This window comes from Acinonyx jubatus, chromosome D4 (assembly GCF_027475565.1).
Source record: "Acinonyx jubatus isolate Ajub_Pintada_27869175 chromosome D4, VMU_Ajub_asm_v1.0, whole genome shotgun sequence".
In the NCBI taxonomy this organism is placed as follows: Eukaryota; Metazoa; Chordata; class Mammalia; order Carnivora; family Felidae; genus Acinonyx; species Acinonyx jubatus.
The window spans coordinates 73499896-73521109 of NC_069391.1; the positions used below are offsets into that span (position 1 = coordinate 73499896).

The 21214-nt window shown below is 43.7% G+C and overlaps 1 long non-coding RNA gene across 2 annotated transcripts; it reads right to left on the minus strand.

Annotated features, from left to right (window-relative positions):
- Positions 1-2297: 2297 nt before the first annotated feature.
- LOC128312229 (uncharacterized) lies at positions 2298-10550 on the minus strand. 2 transcript variants are annotated; one of them, XR_008291244.1, is made up of 3 exons: positions 10362-10550; positions 9794-9913; positions 2298-2529 (listed from the first exon to the last, which is right to left on the minus strand). It is a non-coding gene; the product is annotated as an uncharacterized LOC128312229 (long non-coding RNA). The 2 variants fall into 2 exon arrangements; XR_008291243.1 differs by having other exon boundaries at positions 9794-10550.
- Positions 10551-21214: the final 10664 nt, after the last annotated feature.

Below are 21214 nucleotides of genomic sequence, written 5' to 3' on the forward strand. Positions count from 1 at the left end.
CTATCTTGCAGCGCAGATGTATAAAGACAGCCCAGGGGATTCCTGCATTTCAGGAGGACCCCTCCCCTCTTAGTAGGCTCTCACTGAGGTTAAAAGCAGCTTCTTTATGAAAGATGTATTTTGCAAATGTCAGTTTCAAAGGTGTTATTTCTTGAGCCCTTACTGTACATATGTGAATGTGCCGCCATTTCCAGTCAGGTTGGCCATCCCATTTAGAGGGGAAGGAGAAAAGGGGCGCCTGGGTGACTCAGGCAGTTGAGCATCTGACTCTTGATTTCGGCTCAGGTCATGATTTCACAGCTCATGAGTTCAAACCCCGAGTCAAGCTACAGGCTGACAGAGCCTGCTTGGGATTCTCTCTCTCTCTTCCTCTCTCTCTCCCCCACTCAGGCGTTTTCTCTCTCTCTCTCAGAATAAATAAACACACTTTAAAAAAAAGAGGGGAAGGAGAAGAGAACTGAACAGAAAAGAAACCTGTTGGGAATGAGGGAAGAGTATTTCTGTTGCCCTTTTCTGTAGCTGGAGCTGAAGATCCTTTTCTGTTATTACTCCTGGAGGAAATGAGGGACAGGACAAGGGACTCAAACAAAAAGTCAAAATCCTATAACACTCTTCATTCTGACCCCAAAAGGTGGGAAAAGTTACTCACCCTGCTTACTTTACGACCTCAGTTTATTCCCTCTCCCTACTTCACTGCATTTTAAAAATTTGTGATAAAACATACATAACAGAAAAGTTACCATTTTAACCATTTTTAAGGGTACAGCTCAGTGGCATTAGTACATTAAGTGTTGCACAACCGTCACCACTGTCCATTTCCAGACTTTTTCATCTTCCCCAACTGAAACTCTGACTGTATCCATTAATTAGTAAGTCCCCACTCCCCTTTCCCCTAGCCCCCATAAATCACGGTTCTTTCTGTTTCTGTGCATGTGGTTGCTCTGAGTACCTCTCATAAGGGGAACACGATGTGGGAAACAAAGGCAAAAGAAAAAAATTAAATTTCCTTACAACTTTACAAGTCCTTGAGACAGGCAGAATGACCTTGCTCTAGGAACTCAGCAGTCTGGATGTTGACACTTTGTTAAGGGCAAAAGGCAATCTTAGCTTAACATTATCCTTACCTCCAGATTCTTGTAAGTTTCTTTTAACATATACAAATTCCTTTGGAAACTTCCTTTATCTCAAATCCCTCCAAGATATATGTTAGCAACCATTCTCCAAGCATATGGACCACTGATATACATATGAATGGTCTCATGACTGAGGTTTCATTAGACAGTAACAAATGACCTTTTCCTAACAACAGCGAGCCCCCTCAAGGTCCTGGAAACATTTCTTCCAAGATTCCTTAGAGACTTACGCTATCCCTAACCCTCTCCCAACTTGTAAGTATATAATCAGTCGTTCCTCACAACCCCAGTGCAGCTGTTTCTGCCCATGAGTCCTATCCCTATGCTTTTAATAAACCGAAGACATCTCAAGAATTCTTTCTTGACCGTTTCTGCCAAACCCCAATATTTCCACATCTGAATATACAGAATTTGTCTTTTGTGACCAGCTTATATCACTTAACACAATGTATTCAAGGTTCATCCATTTTGCTTTATTTTTTTTTTTTATATATCTTTTTTAAAGTAGACTTTATCTTTAGAGCAGTTTTAGGTTCACGGGAAAATTGAGAGGAAGTTATTTTTCCTCTACCCCATCCCCTACATATGCATAGATGGCTTCCTCTATTATCAATATTCCCCACCTGAGTGGTAAGTTTGTTACAAATCAATGAACCTATGTTGACATATCATTGTCACCCAAAGACCAGAGTTTACATTAGGGCTCACTGTTGATGGTGTAAAATACTATGCATTCAGACAAATGTATAATGTTGCATATCCACCCTGATTAGTATCATACAGAGTAGTGCTCTATTCATCCCTCTGTCTCTCTCTCTCTTTTTTTTTTTTTCATTTTTTTAAAGTAATCTCTACATGTGGGAGCTCACTTACAACCCCAAGATCAAGAGTCATATGCTCTACTCACTAAGCCAGCCAGGCGCCCCCTTTGTTTCCCTTTTTGAATGATCAGTGTAGAGAGCATTCTACAGCAAAGTTTGCACCAGTAAAATCTCTAAGGGAGTCATTTTAAGAGAAACGCTCTGTATGAACCACTGGGCATCCCCCACAGGGGACTGCACACTGCTTATATCTCCCGACATCCTAAAAGGATTCTGGTATGGAAAAGGCATCAGGATTTTTTTTAAACCTGAAAATGTACTTATTTCACTACTTTTGTGTGTGTGTTTTGTTTTGTTTTGTTTTGTTTTTAAGGAAGAGAGCAACCCCTTGACACCATCTGTCTGATGTATAGACACAGTATTCACCACACCCGGCCGGGCTGCCCCTGGTCATGTACCTGTGCAGTTTTGGATTAACACTCTTCACCTGGGCTGCCTCACCTGGGTTCCACGTGGAAGCATGAAAATGGGCCACGGAGCACTTGTTCAATCAGCTGTCCAAAGTCTTCATGTGCCTATTATAGAAACCATCAAGTGTCTTTTAGAATGGCTTTTGCAGGGGCCCCTGGGTGGCTTAGTTGTTAAGCACCTGACTTTGGCTCAGGTCATGATCTCACGGTTTGTGAGTTCAAGCCCCATAATGGGCTCTGTGTCTGCTTTGGATCCTGTCTCTCTCTCTCTCTGCCCTTCCCCCCTCCATGCTATCTCTCAAAAATGAATAACCATTAAACAATAAGTTTTTTAAAAATGTAGAATGACTTTTGTAGTGTTAATAATCTGGTGGTGGTTTTATTTTTTCCTTTTATTTATTTATTTTTTAATATTTTATTTTTAAGCACTCTCTACACCCAACATGGGGCACAGACTCACAACCCCTCTGATCATAAGCCGCACACTCTACCCACTGAGCCGGCCAGGCGCCCCTTATTTTAAATTTTTTTTCCTCTTCAGGGGCCAGAGCAAATACAAAGATAAAGGAAGGAGCTAGAGCAAAGCCAGGGATAATGGGGGCAGAGTCAGTGCAGGACTTGGGACTTCCTGCTTCTGACCCTGCTTTTTCTTATACCTCAACTAAATCCCAACTCCAACATACACTGCCTCAGAAATAAATGATGACCATCATCTAATTTATTTACTGGCCTATGTTTGGTATAGAAAGACAGCAAAGATTAATAAAAAATAACAAGAATTGAAAGCTGCATAGGTGAACCATTTCTGTAATCCTAGAGATGAAACAGAGGAAAGGACAGATGGGCAATGTGGCTGGAGGGAAACAACTGGAAAACATGGGAAGGCCAGTTTAATAGATCGTGGTTTATACATGTGGTGAACAGCTATACCACTATTACATGGAATGCACACGAAGACTTTTTATTTTATTTATTAGAAAAAAAATTTTTTTAATGTTTACTTATTTTTGAGAGAGAGAGAGACAGAGCATGAGCGGGGGAGGGGCAGAGAGAGAGAGAGAGAGACAGAATCTGAAGCCGGCTCCAGGCTCTGAGCTGTCATCACAGAGCCCAACATGGGGGCTTGAACCCATGAACCGTGAGATCATGACCTGAGAGAAATTAGATGCTTAACCAACTGAGCCATCCAGATGTCCTGAAGACTTTTTATTTTTGAGAGAGAGAGAAAGAGAGAGAGAGCGCGCGAGCTGGGGAGAGGCAGAGAGAGAGGAAGACAAGGAATCTGAAGCAGAATCTGAAGCAGCCCAACGCAGGGCTCACAAGATCATGACTTCAGCCAAAGTCAGAGGCTCAACTGACTGAGCCACCCAGGCGCCCCGCAAAGACTTTTTAATAACACAGGAATACGCTCAGTAGGAAAAATCAAATGAAAACAAAAGCCACTTGATATCACTTCAACCATTAACCATCTCCATTCTTCAAACATAACAATTATTCCCCCATTTAAAAAAAAAAAAAAACCTGCCTCCTTGAGGGGCGTCACAATTCCTACTCAAATTTATACAACAATTTATAGTCCCAATCCAGAACATTAATAAATGCATTCAGGTTCATTTATTCATTCCACAAATACTGTGTTCCTACCATGTACCACGAACAATGAGGCATATTCCCTGCCTCCTGCAGCTTCTGGTGTTTGATAAATTTATAGAGAATCTATTTATATTTGGCAAAAGTCATCAGCTCAACAAGGCCTTCCATAATCACCCTGATAACATCGAAACCGCCCCATACACACCTGGGGCTCCTGCTTACTCTTACCTTGTTAACATTTCTCTTGTTTCAAAACAAGAATCACCTCTAACATGCAATAGAATTCATTCATTTATTATTTATTGACGTGTACGAAGGGAAGGAAAAAGTCTCTGTCCTTCAGGATCTTCCAGCTGGACTAAGAATTAAATGGATGTGAGACCAATTAACAGAAAAGAACCCAGAGATTTTATTTTTTATTTGTTTTACTACATGCTCACGGAGGACCAATAATGAAATTGAGATCTAAGGAAATGACTGAGGCATGCAGTTTTTACACTCTCTAGACAAAAAGACGATACATCTGTGAGGAGTTAACAGGACAAAGAAAAGTTAACTTTGGGAGCTTCGGTTAGTAGGGAATTCTAAACAGGATTTGGGCTGGGGAAGTAAATTAGTAAAGAGTAACAAGGTTGTTTATTCAGCCTCCTCTGCTCTGAATTGCCCATCTCTGGTGAAAAGGATGTCTCTTTACTTCATGGTACAGGGAGGGTACCTTTCATAGGGAGAGTTATTTCCTGCTTTCAAGGGGACGGAGGGGAGTCTGAGTGTCTTCTGGCACTTAAGAAACTTTTATTTATGGGGGCGCCTGGGTGGTTCAGTTGGTTGAGCATCCAACTCTCGGTTTCGACTCAGGTCATGATCTTATGGTTCATGAGTTCGAGCCCCGTGTGGGGCTCCAAGATGAGCCTGGACCCTGCTTGAGATTCTCTGTCTCCCTCTCTCTGTTCTTCCCGCCTGCTTGTGTGCGTGCGCGCTTTCTCTCTCTCTCTCTGCAAGTAAATAAGCATTTTTTTCAAAGAAACTTTCACTTATAATAATCAATATTCCACAGTGGCACATTTTGGGGCAGGCCTACCCATGGCCCCTACATGTCTAGTCTGTGTGGTAGAATCCAAAGTCTGTGAACTTGCTAATACACCTAGATCAGTGCCTAGTCTAGGGTAAGCTACAAGGATTTGTGCACTGAGAAATTGAATTTGTAAGTACTCCTGCATATTCTGGGACTCCTGGGTGGCTCAGTCGGCTGAGCATCTGACTTTGGCTCAGGTCATGATCTCGCAGTTCATGAGTTCAAGCCCCACGTTGGGCTCTGTGCTGACAGTTCAGAGCCTGGAGCCTGCTTTGAGTTCTGTGTCTCTGTCTTTCTCCGTCCCTTCCCCTGGTCACACTCTCTCTCTCCCTCTCCCTCTCTCTCTCAAAAATAAATAAGCATTAAAAAAATAAATACTGTATATACTATGATAATTTTCCTAAAACAAAAAGGTCTGTTGAGGTCTCTACCTCTAGAGACAGAAAGCAGCTTGCCTTTAGTAATGAATTATTCCTCACCCCATTCTGCAAGGTTTCAGAGAAGGTTATATCTTCCCTCATTGTTATCTTCAGTTTCTTAGCAAGTCTATTGGACCTCCAAACTTTTATCTATTCCATCCACTTCTCTCTGTCTTCACTTGCCTACCCAAGCTCCCATGCTCTTTCCAGACCTCTAGACCTGGGCCCCTTGCATCCACTCTGCCCCCTTACAGTTCATGCCTCAGACAGAGCAACAGTCATCTTTGAAAAACATATATGAAGTAGATCATGTAACTTCCCTGCTTAAAGCCCTTTAACAGCTGGCCATTACCTTTAGAACAAAGACCAAACTCCTAACAGGCCCACAAGGTTCTACCTGGCCTGGTCCTTGGTCACCTCTTGGCTCAGCATTTGACTTGCTTCAACCTCCCTTTCTCCGTCAGTCCCAGGACCCCCTGGAGCTCCTTCCCTCCCCGGCATTCTCTGGCCTCCCCCAGGCTGGCTCTGCCTGTCCCTCAGTCTAGAGTTCAGACCCCACCTCCTCAAGTCTTGCCTGGCCACCTTATCAGCATACCCTCCAGTTCCTCATCACTTTATTTCCCGGGCTGTCTCTCTCATAACTTGCCAGGCTCTGAAATATTCGCATACTTACTCATTGTCCCCCCTCCCCCACCGCCGCCCCCACTGGAACACATATCCTCTGAGAGCTGAGATCATACCCACTGTGTTCACGCTGTAGTCCCAGCATTAGCATTAGTACATGCATGGTAGGTATTTTCTGAGTGAATGTCTGGGGCAGGAAGAATAATTAACAATGATGCTGATAGTCTTTGTCACTGGGAGAAAGAAAGGATATCTATTATTGCTCTAGAATTTTCTATAGTGAATATTAAACACTTAATAATCATTTTTAAGTGAGTTATCTTTATTTTTTTAATGATTTATTTATTATATTTTAGAGAGAGAGTGTGTGCGAGCCAGGGAGAAGGGTAGAGGGAGAGAGAGAATCTTAAGCATGGAGCCTAATGTGGGGCTTAAGAATCTGAATGTGGAGCCCAGTGTGGGGCTCGATACCACAACCCTGGGATCATGACCTGCGCTGAAATCAAGGGTCTGACATTCAACTGACTGACCCACCCAGGCGTGCCCAAGTTGGTTATTTTTAAAGAGTGGGGTGAGGAGAGGCATTAGACCATGAGAAGGTCTGGTGAGCCTGGCACACCACTTTGCAACGTGGTGACTGCTGAGGCCCATCCTGCCCAAGGCGTGTGCAGAGACTGGAAGGCTCCTTCTCTGCATCGAGTATTGACATGTCGCTGTGCAATTAGAATTCTAGGTTAGGGTTTTCACCGGTGAGCAAAGCTGCAAGTGGGAGATTAGCAAATCACTCGCTCCTGTCCAACAGGCACTGGATCTGATTGCACTTCGCTACCTGGGCACAAGCAGCCAAAGTTCACAGCAGCCCTTGGTGAGTTGCAGGTTGTGGAAGGGATGCGTGTTGTGGGGGAAAAAGAGGGGACAGGGGAGCAGGGTGGCAGAGGGTGGAGACAGAGTACCCACAGAGCTGGACGGAATCTTGGAACGTCATCTAGAATTATCCACCCACACCTTCTGAGAGCCAGCCTCTCCCAAGCATTGTCCTGGGGCAGCAGAGAGGAAAATTACTTCACCTAGAAATCACACAAAGTCAGTCCCAGATGGCCTGCACAAGGATTGGGGTGGAGGCTGGCAGAACCCGGGAATGGGATAAAAGAATAAAAATTTTTTAATTAATAATAATCTCCATATTGAGGATGTCTGTCCCAACGTCCCTGTAACTTATAGCACCAAAAATCTTCTCACGTAACATAGAATGACGTGGTGCCAGGCTGGCCCCATGAGTCTCAAATCTCTAAACGTGACCAAACTTCCTTGGGCAACTAACCAGTAGACTGACGATATGGAACTCAGGGGTCAAAAGAAATTGCATTCTAAACTCTAAGGTTACAGATGGAAGAAAATGACCAAGGGGTGCCTGGGTGGCTCAGTCGGTTAAGCATCTGACTTCACCTCAGGTCATGATCCTTCAGTTCATGAGTTCAAGCCCTGTATCAGGCCCTGTGCTGACAGCTCAGAGCCTGGAGCCTGCTTCAGATTCTGTGTCTCCCTCTCTCTCTGCCCCTCCCCCACTCACACTCTGTCTCTCTCAAAAATAAATAAATAAACATCAAAAAAAAAAAAAAAAAGAAAGAAAGAAAAATGACCAAGTGTGTTTCTGAAGAATAAAATGAAAAGCATCTGCCCTCTTCCAAACAACATGGGAACATTCTCGGGCATTATATATGAAGCGTTTCCAGTGTGTCTTACGTCTATTCCGGGGACGTTGACAGAATTTAAATCATAGATCTCAGGAATTTAGTGTCGCTTTTCCAGTTTCTGATGAGAAAAGTGATACTGTAGGGCTAGTCCCGCCCTCTGTGTCTCCAACAGCTCTTACCTCCTGCTGGTAACCAATATTTGTTCCCATTTGGTGGAAGGAAGACTGAAATCCAGATCAAGGATTTGGCTAAGGTCACCAAGAATCTGGTCAATCAAACCAAGGAGGGGACACCAAACTATTGCATTTCCAGCCCAGAAAATATAACCCTTTGGTCTCATGCACACTTCCCTGCTTTTAAAAATGATTTCAAGGTGTCTGCAAGGTTACTGGAACTCTCCCAGAAGAGAGCAAGCTTCAAGAAATACAACCTGAACGTGAGCAATCTGAGATTTAGGAAGCGAAGGGCGTGTGCGGTGTAGACAGATGCAGAAGCCTGGCCCCACCTGGCCCCACGGCCCCGCCTCGCCGCCACTCCCTCAGTAAAAGCCTGTGTCCTCTCCAAACTTCAGGCAAGGGCTTCACGTAACGTTCCTCTGCCCCTTTACAGGCACTGCTCCCCTGTTCTGCCGGCCCCAGGGTTGATCCATGGTATCCCAAGTAGCCTTGGTTACACTTTTCCGTTTTTCTCTGTAGGTCGGAAGTCCCTTTCCATCCTAAGCTAACTATCACCTGCTTTCATCCATTTATCACTAACTTAGCCGTTGCCATCATGCTGGTTTTCAATCTTTCTGCAGTTGCTGAGTGCCAGAGGGACATTATTAACTATCCTTAGAGGTCTGGCACAGAGGAGAAGCTTTCTGACCGATTTGCGATGCACATTTAGAAATGTTCATATTAGAAGACGCAGTGGCTGGGGGAGTCCCTCTTCTTCCCTACTTTTTGAACTTGGCACACTTACATACAGTCTTGGGACCTGGAGAAATCTCTGGTTCTTTGCCTTTGTTTTCCTAGAGCTCCTTACATAGGAAAAATGTTAACACCATGTGTTGATCCCTAACAGTTTTCTCCCTTTTTCAGTTTTCTGGAGGCCAATGTAACATGATCGTTGTTGAAATGTTCAAACGTTAGGGACATTCAGAGGGTAGACAGGGAATATCCAACCATGGAGACAAGTTTAGCTTAGGGACCAGGTCTTTTTTTTTTTTTTTTTTTTTTTTTGAGTTGGCAATACATTCACCTGGTTCAAAAACCACACATGTAAAAGATGTACAATGAAAATTTCCTTATCCTCCCCCCAGCTAGCTTCCATCTCACCTCCACTAGCAGACACTTTTGTCAGTTTCTTTTGCATGTTTCCAAGTTTCTTTAGCAAATCCAGGCAAAAACATATCTATAGTTATTCCTTCCCTCCCGCTTACACGTAAGGTAACATACTGTGAGCACTGCTTTGCATCTTGCTTTTTTATTCTACATAAGAGATATTCAGCAATTTTTGATTCAGAACGTAAAGAACCCAGAAATACAAAGCCATGGCATATGTGTGCACGCACACACACGCTTTTCTTCCTTTCTTTTTTTGGCATAAGTAAGCAGGATAAATTAATTGAGCCAGTAATTGTTCAGCCTGCTCCTCTCCATGGGCCTTAGGAAGAAATAAACCAGGGATAAGGTCTGATAAGAAGGTTCTGTTTGATAGGTAGTAGCAGAAGGTGGGAGTAGGTAAGGTGTAGGAGCCAGAACTGCTCAGGTTCCTGTCTTGCTTGTTCAGAAGACACTGTGAGATCCAGCTATTTTAGGGACAACCAAAACTGGGGATGCCTCTCCTCTTGGAGGCTTTCTACACTTTGATTGTTTTTTATCACCAGAAATAAAAATTAGAGCATCCCAAGAGACAGTAACTAAAGAATGGGCTTCATCTTCTTTATTCTTTATTAAGTACGATGTCAATGTAAATACAAAACTCACCATCGGTCTGAGAGTAAGACTTTCCAACAGTGCAGGCTGCTCCAGGGTCCAGAACTGGTGAAGTTCATTCCTTAGCGGGTGGCCAACCAAGGACTTTTGCTGAGAAGTTCAGCCAAGCCTCTGAAAGTAGAATTATTCCAAGAAATCCTCTGACCTATTTTTTTTTTTAAATTTCTCTCAGCACAAAGAAAAACTAAAAGTTCCTGGTATCAACCAATCACAATCTTCTTCTTTAACTGCTTTTGTGCTTGCAGGAGCGCGCGCGCGCGCACACACACACACACACACTTCAAAGGAACAAACAAGCAAGCATGTTTTTCGGAGGGACTTAGCATATTCAAGGGACGCTGCATTACTCCCCTTCCTCACAAGGCAGACAAGATATTTCCTGAAAGGAACACAGAAACCTTAATGTATTTTGCTTAGGAACTACAGTCCCAGGCTGTTAAAAGGATCTTACATGAGGATGTCAGGGGAACTCACACCTACACAGGGAATTTTTCCAAGCCTTCCAAAATAGCAATTGTAATCGCTGCTCAGACAGCAGAACTCAACCCTGGGTACATACCTTCTGCCTCTTTGGCCACTTCTGTCCCACCGCAAATCATCAGCTTGTGACAGCATTCAGCCTCGGGAACAGAAAATGCTGAGGACTCCTCTTTCTTCTGTCCTGTGCTGCCAAGTCCAGAGGTCTTGTCTTTATTAAATATCTGACTACTCAACTGGGGAGATACAGGGTGTGCTATTTTTCCCTCTCTTAGTCCTTCTAGGCAGCACAGGAAGGATTCATTTTTTTTTAATGATTTTTTTAATGTTTATTTATTTTTGAGAGAGAGAGAGAGAGACAGAATGTGAGAAGGGGAAGGTCAGAGAGACAGGGAGACACAGAATTCTAAGCAGTTTCCAGGCTCTGAGCTGTCAGCACAGAGCCCGACATGGGGCTCGAACTCAAGAACCACGAGATCATGACCTGAGTGAAGTCTGACGCTTAACCGACTGAGCCACTCAGGAGCTCCAAGGATTCATTTTTAAATCCTGTTAAAAAGTGAGCAACTCAGCAAAGAACTGAAGGCAGGGTTGGAGTTAAAATGAAGAGAAGACTGGTAGCATAAATTGACATTTAAATATTTGAAAGAAGGGGCGCCTGGGTGGCTCAGTGGGTTGAGCATCCAAATGTTGATCTCGGCTCAGGCCACGATCCCAGGGACATGGGATCAAGCCCCAAATGAGGCTCCACACTGGGCTTAAGATTCCCTCTCTCTCTCTCTCTCTCTCTCTCTCTCCCTCTGCCCCTCTCTCCTGCTTTAGGCACGCTTTATCTCTCTCTCTGAAGTTAAATAAATAAATGAATGAATGAAAGAATATAAGCTGAAATGCTGTTTGGATGGCACTATCTAGCCCCCTCGTTTTACAAGTTCTAGAAGGTAACTCATCCAAGATGGCAGTTAATAGTGGGAGCAGAAGGCAGATTGCTCTTCTGAGTCCAGTGTTCAAGTCCACTTCCTGTCACTGCTGGTTTTCTCAGAAAGGGAAGGCAGTAGTCTAATCCTGCCTTAGTTTATCTCTGAAGGACACCTCCACACCCTTTGAGTGCTCAGTGGCCTATGATGACGTGCTGGGCTGTATCCTGGGACTCACTCAATTGCAAATGACGGAAACTCAACCTTGACCAGCTTAGGCAGAGGGGAAATGAATCCATTTCTGGAGCCTGGAACCAAACCTCAAGGTGGTGGACATGGGTGAATCTTTGCTTCAGGGACAACCTGGACAGAACCCTCACGTGCTGTAAGGTGTGTATTTGCATATGTCTTTGTCCCCCGTCTTTGCTTCTCTCTTCACATCATTTCGTTCTGTCAAACTGGATTTCTCCTCAGGCCTGAAACCACAGCCAGGGACTGTCCCATCTTTGCCACAAGAGAAGACAAGAGAAGGGACTCTCTTCCTTTGTTTCTAGTTTGAAAACGACCCTGAAGGGCTCCGGGACCTTTGGGTCACGTACTTACTCCTGCACTCAGGGGTGCAAAGGGGTAGGATTGGTAGCACCCCAATACTGAAGAGAGGTGGGATTAGTTCATCCCACAATGGGATGGTCTCCACAGAAGAAAGGCAGAGGGCTGGGAAGACAAACACTGGATGGCCCCTCTCCTTCCCCTCCTTTGCATAGCTCAGCCTGACTACCTCATCTCAGATTCCCTCAATACCCAGAATTCTGAGCTGTTTTGCTGATGTGCGTTCTCTCAGACATTCCGCTTCATCACCCATGTGGGTAGACCCCTCAGTCTGAGGGACTAGCCCAGCAGAAAACCAAGTTTCAAAAAAAAAAAAAAAAATCAATGATTAACATTTTACCCTGAACCAAAGTGCTAGGTGACATTACAAAAGAAAGACTTTTTTTTTTTTTTATTTTAAAATCACTAAATCCTTACTGCTGCAAATTGCACACGACCTTAAATGCCTGAACTCCGAAGATCATACATCGTTGGGGAAATACTTCTCAAGCAAGAACATTTTATCCTAGGGCTTCAGCCAAAAAATCAGTCTTTCCTGCCCTCCCTGTCCTGGCATCTCAGATTGAACTTCTGAGATTTATTAGCTTTATTCTTCTGAGCTTGGACAACTTCAGAAAGAAGAAATATTTCACCCTTTCCTCTTGCCTGGTAAAAAAGCACAAAACTACAGAATTGTTTCTTCTGCAAAAATTTCAACGACTCTTCCGTTCTATTTATGATTTTCTTTGCCACAGATATCTTTCAGCCACAGGATTCCAAAGCCTTCCAGTGTCTCACTAGTTCAAGTTATATGAATGCCAGCAGCAGCAGGCACTTAGTGCTCCTCTCTCTAAAGGAGCGGACGCTCAGATGTTCTGAGCTGACCTTGCTCACTGGCCACAACTGATGGCTTCAAGAATGAAGCCCTGATCCAAGAGGCATTCATCACAAATCTTCCGCAGGATTTAAAAAAAATTGTGGTCAAATCCACATAACTAAAAAAATCTATCATCTTAATCATTTTTCTATGTACAGTCCAGTAGCGTTAAGTACATTCACATTGTTGTGCCAGCAACCACCAGAACTCTTCCAGCTTGGAAAACTCAAACTCTTAACCCATTAACTCTCCATTCCCTTCTCCCCCTCCTCTGAGCCCTGGAAACCATCATTCAACTTTCTGTCACTGTCAATATCACTGTTGTATGTTGTATTAGAAAAAAAAAAAAAAACAGTTGTCCCCCTGTGTGTCTCCTTTACTCTCACACGACTTCCACACTTACAGCATTTCTGACATTGGAGTTGTGGGCATTTCCCCCACCAAGCAATTCTGCAACACCAGCTGACTGTCCCACAAGTTAACTCCCTTTTGATGCTCTCTGCCTGGAATTAGCATCAGATCCAACAGGGTAAGGGCGCAGTCCCTTAAAACTTCGTTGGACTTCAATGCCAAGAGCAAGTAGAAGGTCCCTAGGTTACCCACATCTTCTGTCTGACTTGGCCACAAACCAGAGGTTCCCATGACCTCCCCTTTGGATTTGATTATTTGCTAGAATAGCTCACAGAACTCAGGGACACTTACTTATATTTATCAGTTTATTAAAGGATATAATAAAGGATATGGATAAACAACTAGATTTGAAAAATACATAGGGCAAGGTCTGGGAGGGTCCTGAGTTCAGGAGATTCTGCCCCTGGTGTGGCATATATCACTCACCTGGTACATGGATGTGTTTGCTGACCTGGAAGCTTTCAGAACCCCATACTACTGGAACTCTAATGAGGCCTCCTCACATAGGCACAATCAATTATTAACTCCATTTCCAGCCTCTCCTCTCCCTAGAGAAGTGGGGGGGGGGGTGCTGAAAACTCCAAGCTCTTCTTTATGTCTTGGTCCTTGTGGTGACCAGCCCTCATCCGGGAGTCATCCAAAAGTCCACCCAGAGTCACCTCATTGGAACAAGAGATGCTCCTATAGTGCCCTGACGACTTAGGAAATTACAAGGGTTTTAGAAGCTCTGTGCAAAGAATCAGGAGCCTATATATATATATATATATATATATATATATATATATATAGTTACATATGCATAAAATATATGTACTTTCTATTGACAGAGACCAACATATCTAGTTTCTATTATCTCGCATATGCACATACCACATTCTGTTTATCCATTCATTTATCAATGGATACTTGGGTTGCATCTGCCTTTTGGCTACTGTGAATAATGCTTCTGTGAACACAGGAGCACAAATACATATTTGAGACCCAGCTTTCCGTTCTTTGGGGTATATGCTCAGAAGTGGAATTGCTGGATCATAGGGTGGTTCTATTTTTAATTTTTTGAGGAACCTCCATACTGTTCTCCATAGTGCCTGCATCATTTCATATTCCCGCCAAGAGTGCACAAGGCTTCCAATTTATACACAGCCTCACCAACACTTGTTATCTTCTGGGGTTTGTTTGCTTTTTAGACTAGCCATCCTAATGGGTGTGAGGTGGTTTTGCCAGGATTTGTAACTGATCATTCTCTCCTATGACAGACGCCATGGAGGTGGGACTCCTGAGTTAATTGTCATATTTTCTTGACATGTGGAGGAACACAGTCTGTGTTGTTTCTAGGGTGCTAGTTAATCCTACCATTCTCCCCTTCAAAGTTCTGAACCCAACTGAACCCTCTTCACAGAAGCCCAAGAGGCTCCAGTGGGGACTGAAGTAGCCACGTCAGTACTTTTCAAGGTGGACCGCGGACTCTGCCTGGAAGTCATGTCCAGGCTAGTCTTTCTATTCCTCTTCCCTCACCAAGTGGAATTTATTTACCAGGCAATGCAATGGCAGGCCTGCTGTGCCACCCCTCCTTACCCTTCCCTCCCCTGCCCCACAACAGTGGCAGAGAAGGCTCTGGTGGATTTACTGCAGAGAGTGGACAGGATGACAGAGAAGACCACATCCTCCTGTCCCCAGAAGGAGGAGGCCATGCCTGTGTAAGGAATAACCCCAACGCCAACCTCAACAGTGAGAAGAAGCCACTCCCTCATCCTGGGAGAAAGAAAGGGACCTGACAGGGAGAAGGAAAGCTGAGTGTCCAGAAGCTCTGAGAAAGCCGACTCACCTTTACAGTTGGTGACTTAGGCTGACGCTTGAAGGGAGGGGAAAATGTCTCTCTCCCTGTGTCCCCAATATTTCTAACATTTAGGTTTCTTAACATGCAGGGCTCAGCACCGCCTGAGTGCATCTATACCTCCTGAGAAAGGATGCTAAGTGTCCTCAGCCGTGATGGGGCTGCTCCCCGGGAATTATCACCATCCCCTTGCGATCCCTCCTGAGGTCAGCCAGGGCACCCTGAAGGCTGTGAAATGGGTCTCAACGGAGCCTTGATTAAATTCTCTCAAGGTTCGGGGCATCTGGGTGGCTCAGTCAGTTGAGCCTCCTACTTCGGCTCAAGTCATGATCTCACAGTTTGTGGGTTCGAACCCCGCATCAGGCTCTGTGCTGACCGCCTGCTCAGAGCCTGGAGCCTGCTTCAGATCCTGTGTCTCCTTCTCTCTCTGCCCCTCCCCTACTCACGCTTTGCTTCATTCTGTTTCTCAAAAATAAATAAATGTAAAAAAAATTTTTTTTTTTAATTTCCCGCTAGGCTATCCCAATGCTCTAGCCGAAAAATTCCCTCTGCAATCTATTTTCCATCTTAGATTTTCCCAGGTAGGACATTCAGTAGAGCTCACTGGAGATTATGCAATGAATTCAAATGAAGGCATAAATCTATTCCAAATAATAAATGCCAGCAATATTAAAATGCCCTGATTTGAACTATATGAAATGCCTCACATTATTAAATTCTCAGGGAGGAATTAAAGTCTAAAAAAAATTAATATCCTTTCTCTTCAAGGTTGAGCTCTAAAGAAATTAAAAATCCACAATTATTTCCCGCCCAGTTTCTTCTCGGTTCAGGGTCGGTCAGAGGGGCCTCGTTCAGCGATGGGGGTAGAGTCTGGCTCTTTCCACAGCTGCCTCCCCTATACAACAATCTTGGCTTCAGGTTCTCCAGGATGTCACTCCCTTGGCCGGTTGTCTGGGGTCCATGACTCGTGAACTACAACTCCACCAGGAGAAAACCACCCTCGTGGCATCAGTCCTGCTGCCACAGAACCCTCCCCACGGCTGGCGGACGTCCAGGGCTGGCTGAGGCCCAAGTGCTGTGACAGTAGTTCTCCAAAGCGGCTTCTCCTCAAAACCTTTATGTATTTTTAAAATATTTATTTATTTATGTAGTTTTTAAAAATATTAATTTTTGAGAGAGAGACAGACAGTGTGAGTGGGGGGGGGGGGAGCAGAAAGAGAGAAGGAGACACAGAATCCGAAGCAGGCCCCAGGCTCCGAGCTGTCAGCACAGGGCCCGACGAGGGGCTCGAACTCACGGACCGCAAGATCATGACCTGAGCTGAAGTGGGACTTTTAACCGACTGAGCCACCCAGGCGCCCCTCCTCAAAACCTTTAAAAGGAAACCCACCTCAAAGAAGTATCTCTGCCTGCTTGCAGGTAAGAGGTTTCTCGTTCTAGCAAGCACCTTGTCTCTTCCACATGGGACTTTGAAGTCCCTGATGAAATGAAGCTGTTTCTACTCTCTCTCAGAGTCTGTCCTGAAGAAAGGCGTGTGGTGCTGAAGTCACTGGCAAGGACTGAAGCAGCAATGTAAGCTATTACAGACACATAAGACCAACAACCTTCAAGGCTGATCTTTTTTTTAAAGTTTACTTATTTATTTTTGAGGTGGGGGGAGGGGCCGATGGAGAAGGAGAGAGAATCCCAAGCAGGCTTTGTACTGTCAGTGAGGAGCCCGACTTGGGGCTTGAACCCATGAACCGAGAGATCGAGTCTGGTGCTCAACAGACTGAGCCACCCAGGTGCCCCTGCAAGGCTGATTTCTAACCCAAGGCCTGAGGCATTTGACCCTCCTTCAAGGAAGAATGGGGGAGTTGGAGAAGAAGTCAGGTGGAGAGATATCTTTTTGTTACAGAGAAGAGTTATGGGTTTCAAATTGACCAGGCAGGAAGAAACTTTAAATGATTAGAAGTGTCTCTGTACATTGTAGAACAGAGTTAACTCAGGTTCATGGAAAGTTCAATCCTGGCCTTCTTTTTTTGTTTTTTTTTTTTATTTTTATTTTTTAACGTTCATTTATTTTTGAGACAGAGAGAGACAGAGCATGAACAGGGGAGGAGCAGAGACAGAGGGAGACACAGAATCTGAAACAGGCTCCAGGCTCTGAGCTGTCAGCACAGAGCCTGACGCCGGGCTCGAACTCACGGACCGTGAGATCATGACCTGAGCCGAAGTCGGACGCTTAACTGACCAAGCCACCCAGGCGCCCCAATCCTGGTCTTCTTTATAAAAGGAAATACTCAAGTGCTTGCTTTGGCAGCACGTATACTAAAATTGGGACAAAAAGGAAATACTTTTTTTTTTTGAGTTTATTTTTGAGACAGAGCGAGAGCACCCGCACATAAGATCAGGGGTGGGGACAGACAGAGAGGGAGAGAGAGAACCCCAAGCATGTTCTACATTGCCAGCGGATAGCCTGATGCAGGGCCCCAACCCAACAAACTGCAAGATCACGACCTGAGCTGAAATCAGGAGTTGGACACTTAACCCACTGAGGCACCCAGGCACCCCAAGAAGGAAACACTTTAAAGGTAAGGCAAAATCGGGTTGTAGGCCTGAAGCTTTATGTTAACCTAAAGGTCTAAAATGTTAACCCCCTGTAAAAGGTTCAGGGTAAATCTGCTCCTATTAGTGCAGAAAACGCCAAACTTTATCTTATCAGTTGTATTCAAAATCGAGGCCTTGAAGACTACGGACTTCACTCTGTTTAAGATGACTGAGTTCTGAGGTGCCTGGATGGCTCAGTGGGTTGAGTGTCTGACTTCAGCTCAGGTTATGGTCTCACGGTTTGTGAATCTGAGCCCCACGTCAGCTCGCTGCTATCAGCATAGAGCCTGCTTCAGATTCCCTGCCCCCCTTTCTCTCTGCTCCTCTCTCACTTGTGTGCATTCTCTCAAAAATAAATAACAATTTTAAAAAAAGATTATTGATTTCTGCAAAAAATTATTTTATTAAAAAAGTTCTAGTATTTAATATTTAAAAAAACAAAAATGAATGGAAAACTATACCAAAACTTTTTGAGGCATCAGCCAATTTAAACTTATTATATAGCTATGAGGTTATTATATTAACCACACCGGAGAAGAAAGCAACTGTAGGAAATGATAGAAGCTTAAGTGTCCATAAAGGAAAGGAAACAGGGGTGCCTGGGTGGCTCAGTTGGTCAGTGTCTGACTTCGGCTCGGGTCATGATATCGTGGCTCCTGGGTTCGGGCCCCACGTTGGGCTTTGTGCTGACAGCTTGGAGCCTGGAGCCTGCTTCGAATGCTGTGTCTCCGTCTGTCTCTGCCCCTTCCTTGCTCATGCTCTGTCTCTGTCTTTCTCAGAAGTAAATAAATGTTAAAATAAATAAATAAATAAAATGAAACAAACAAAAAAACAAAAAAACACCATGTTCCACAGCTTCGAATTTCCTGTTCTCACCTCTCATCACAAAAACAGGCTGCGGTTCACTTGACTGTAAGCAGTAGTGTGTACCAGGGTATGACTGATGGAAAGGGTATAAAGGTAATACCTCTGACCCCTTACAGGTTTTCAAGTCTTGGAATGATGTGTGAAAGCATCTCCTATCTGGTATACAGCAAGCTACCTCGATTCTTAGGAAAGATTTAGGTGAAGTTTGACTTTGGTGTAAAGATAGGAGAGCGACTATTTAGTAAATTGATTTTAGTGTGTGTGTGTGTTTTTTATTGAAATATATTTGACATACAACATGTTGTAAATTTAAGGCATACGACACGTTGATTTGACACATTTGTGTATTATGATTGCCATTGTGGCGATAATTTAGCACCCGCTACCACATCGCACAAGTATCATTTCTTTTTAGTGCTTAGAATAACTCAGATCTAGTCTCTTAGCAAGTTTGATGATTTTAACACACTATTGTTGTCTATATTTACTACACTGTACATTATGTGTGTAGGCCTTCGTACTTGTTGCAAATTCGTAGCTTTATACAACACCTCTCCTATCCTCTTTCCCAAAATTTTAGTGTTTTCACACCACAAATTTTACCATTTAAGATACTGACCTGGGATTATCTATAGTTTTAAGATTTTGTAAAGTTTTGTTTGGTTTTTCTGGCTTAGAGATAAAAGCCTCCTCCACAGGTCAAGGACTCTGAGGACTATCTTTCTAAGACGGTAAGTAAACCAACTAACCCTCACCGGTCACTAAGGAACAAAGTTAACGCTTATATAATCTATAGGAGGCGTACTTAACTAATTCTAAACTGCCTGGTTGTTGTTTTGGTTTTTGTATTTGAAATTCACACTGGTTTACAATTTCTGAACTCAACTAAGAGGACTCGGGTATGGAGCCCTTTCAACCCTTACAGTACGTTTTGTGCTTTGTGAGCAACCACGCATATCAAGGGATTGCCTTAAGTCAGGGGGCATTTGCCTTGCTTTTTTAACTGACAAAATTATATTTCAGGATTCTGCCGTAGATGCGTCAATTTGAAAACTTGGGCTTTCAGGGTAACAAAAGGACTTTTAAAAGGGGAATCGAACCTAAACACCTTAAGCCTACTGAGAGGGAAAGAGACGAAGAAAGCTGGGCTTTGGAAGCAATGTACAAACGGAGAAGGACTTTGACCCATCTCATAACAAAGTGAACGTAGGAAAGCTTTGCATTCTACATGCACAGCAATTCGGTCAGGAGTAGCAAGCAAATGTTTGAGACATTCTACCCAGCGTTTTCAAACCATAGGTCATCACCCAGTAGCGGATTGTGAAACCTACTTAGTGCGTTGCAAACAGAATCTTCAAAGGAATGAAACAGAACAGGACACGCCAGAGTGTCACTAGAAGTACTGTGAGAGCAGTTTGATGAAATTTTCCATTCATTACGTATGCACGCAAGGCAGGTGTGGGCCAGGACAATTACCTTGTACTTTGCACAAAATACAATTTTTACCGTGGGTTGCGATTAAAAGGAAAAAACAATAGCTTGAATATGTAGGGAGCCATCCAGTGGTACAAAGATCTGCGAGGTTACATGGTAAAGCTCATTTTCCACACAGATACTAGGACAGATTTTGAAAAATCAATGGACACAGGATATATAGGATGACAGATCATACATATATTTGTATTTTCTAAGTTTTCTGTGACGAAGAGAATTTAGAAAATTATTTGTCGAGCACAAAAATATACTTATTAAAAACCAAAATCAAATAACCTAAAGTAAATGGAGTCAAATACAAAAAGCCCCCTTCCATCCCTCCTCTCTAACTGCCCTCTGCAGAGTCACCGTCAACAGCTTGATATGTATTAGGACTGAATATTTTCTAGGCAAACACAGACACACACAAACGCTATATACCTGTAAGCAGGTTTTTAACCATATACATGTTAACAGTGTGCAATAAGTATTAGGTTGGAACTCGTTTTTCACATCAGTATATCTTTTTTTTTAAGATTTTATTTTTTTAAGTAACCTCTACACCCAACGTGGGGCTCAAATTCAACCCTGTGATCAAGAATTGCACTCTCTACTGGAGCACCTGGGTGGCTCAGTCGATTAAGATTAAGCGTTCAGCTTCAGCTCAGGTCATGATCTCAGGGTCTGTGAGTTCGAGCCCCATGTCAGGATCTGTGCTGACGGCTCAGAGCCCAGAGCCTGCTTCAGATTCTGTGTCTCCCTCTCTCTCTGTCCCCACGCCCCCACGCTCTGCGTCTGTCTCTGAAAATGAATAAACCTTAAAAAAATTTTTTTTCTCGATGGAACTGGAGAGTGATATGCAAAGTGAAATAAGTCATACAGAGAAAGACAGATACCATATGTTTTCACTCTTATGTGGATCCTGAGAAACTTAACAGAAGACCATGGGGGAAGGGAAGGAAAAAAAAAGAGAGGGGGAGAGCCAAACCACAAGAGACTCTTAAAAACAGAATAAACTGAGGGTTGATGGGGGGGTGGGAGGGAGGGGAAAGTGGGTTAAAAAAAAAAATTAGGAATTGCATGCTCTACTGACTAAGCCATCCAGATGCCTCACATCAGTAGGTCTTAAAAATACATACATGCCCATACTACAAAGCTGCTACTTTTATCTGCTGCAGAGTATTGCATGGTAAGAATTGGTAGGTACTAATTCAATAATTTCCGCATTTGTGTACGATTATGTTGTTTCTAATTTCTCATTATTTTAGAAAGTACTTGAGTACAACATTCTTACACCTGACGCTTAGGACACTTGTATGAATATATCTTTAGGCTGGCTGCTTAGAACCATGGCTGTTAAATCATGACTGGACACATTTTAA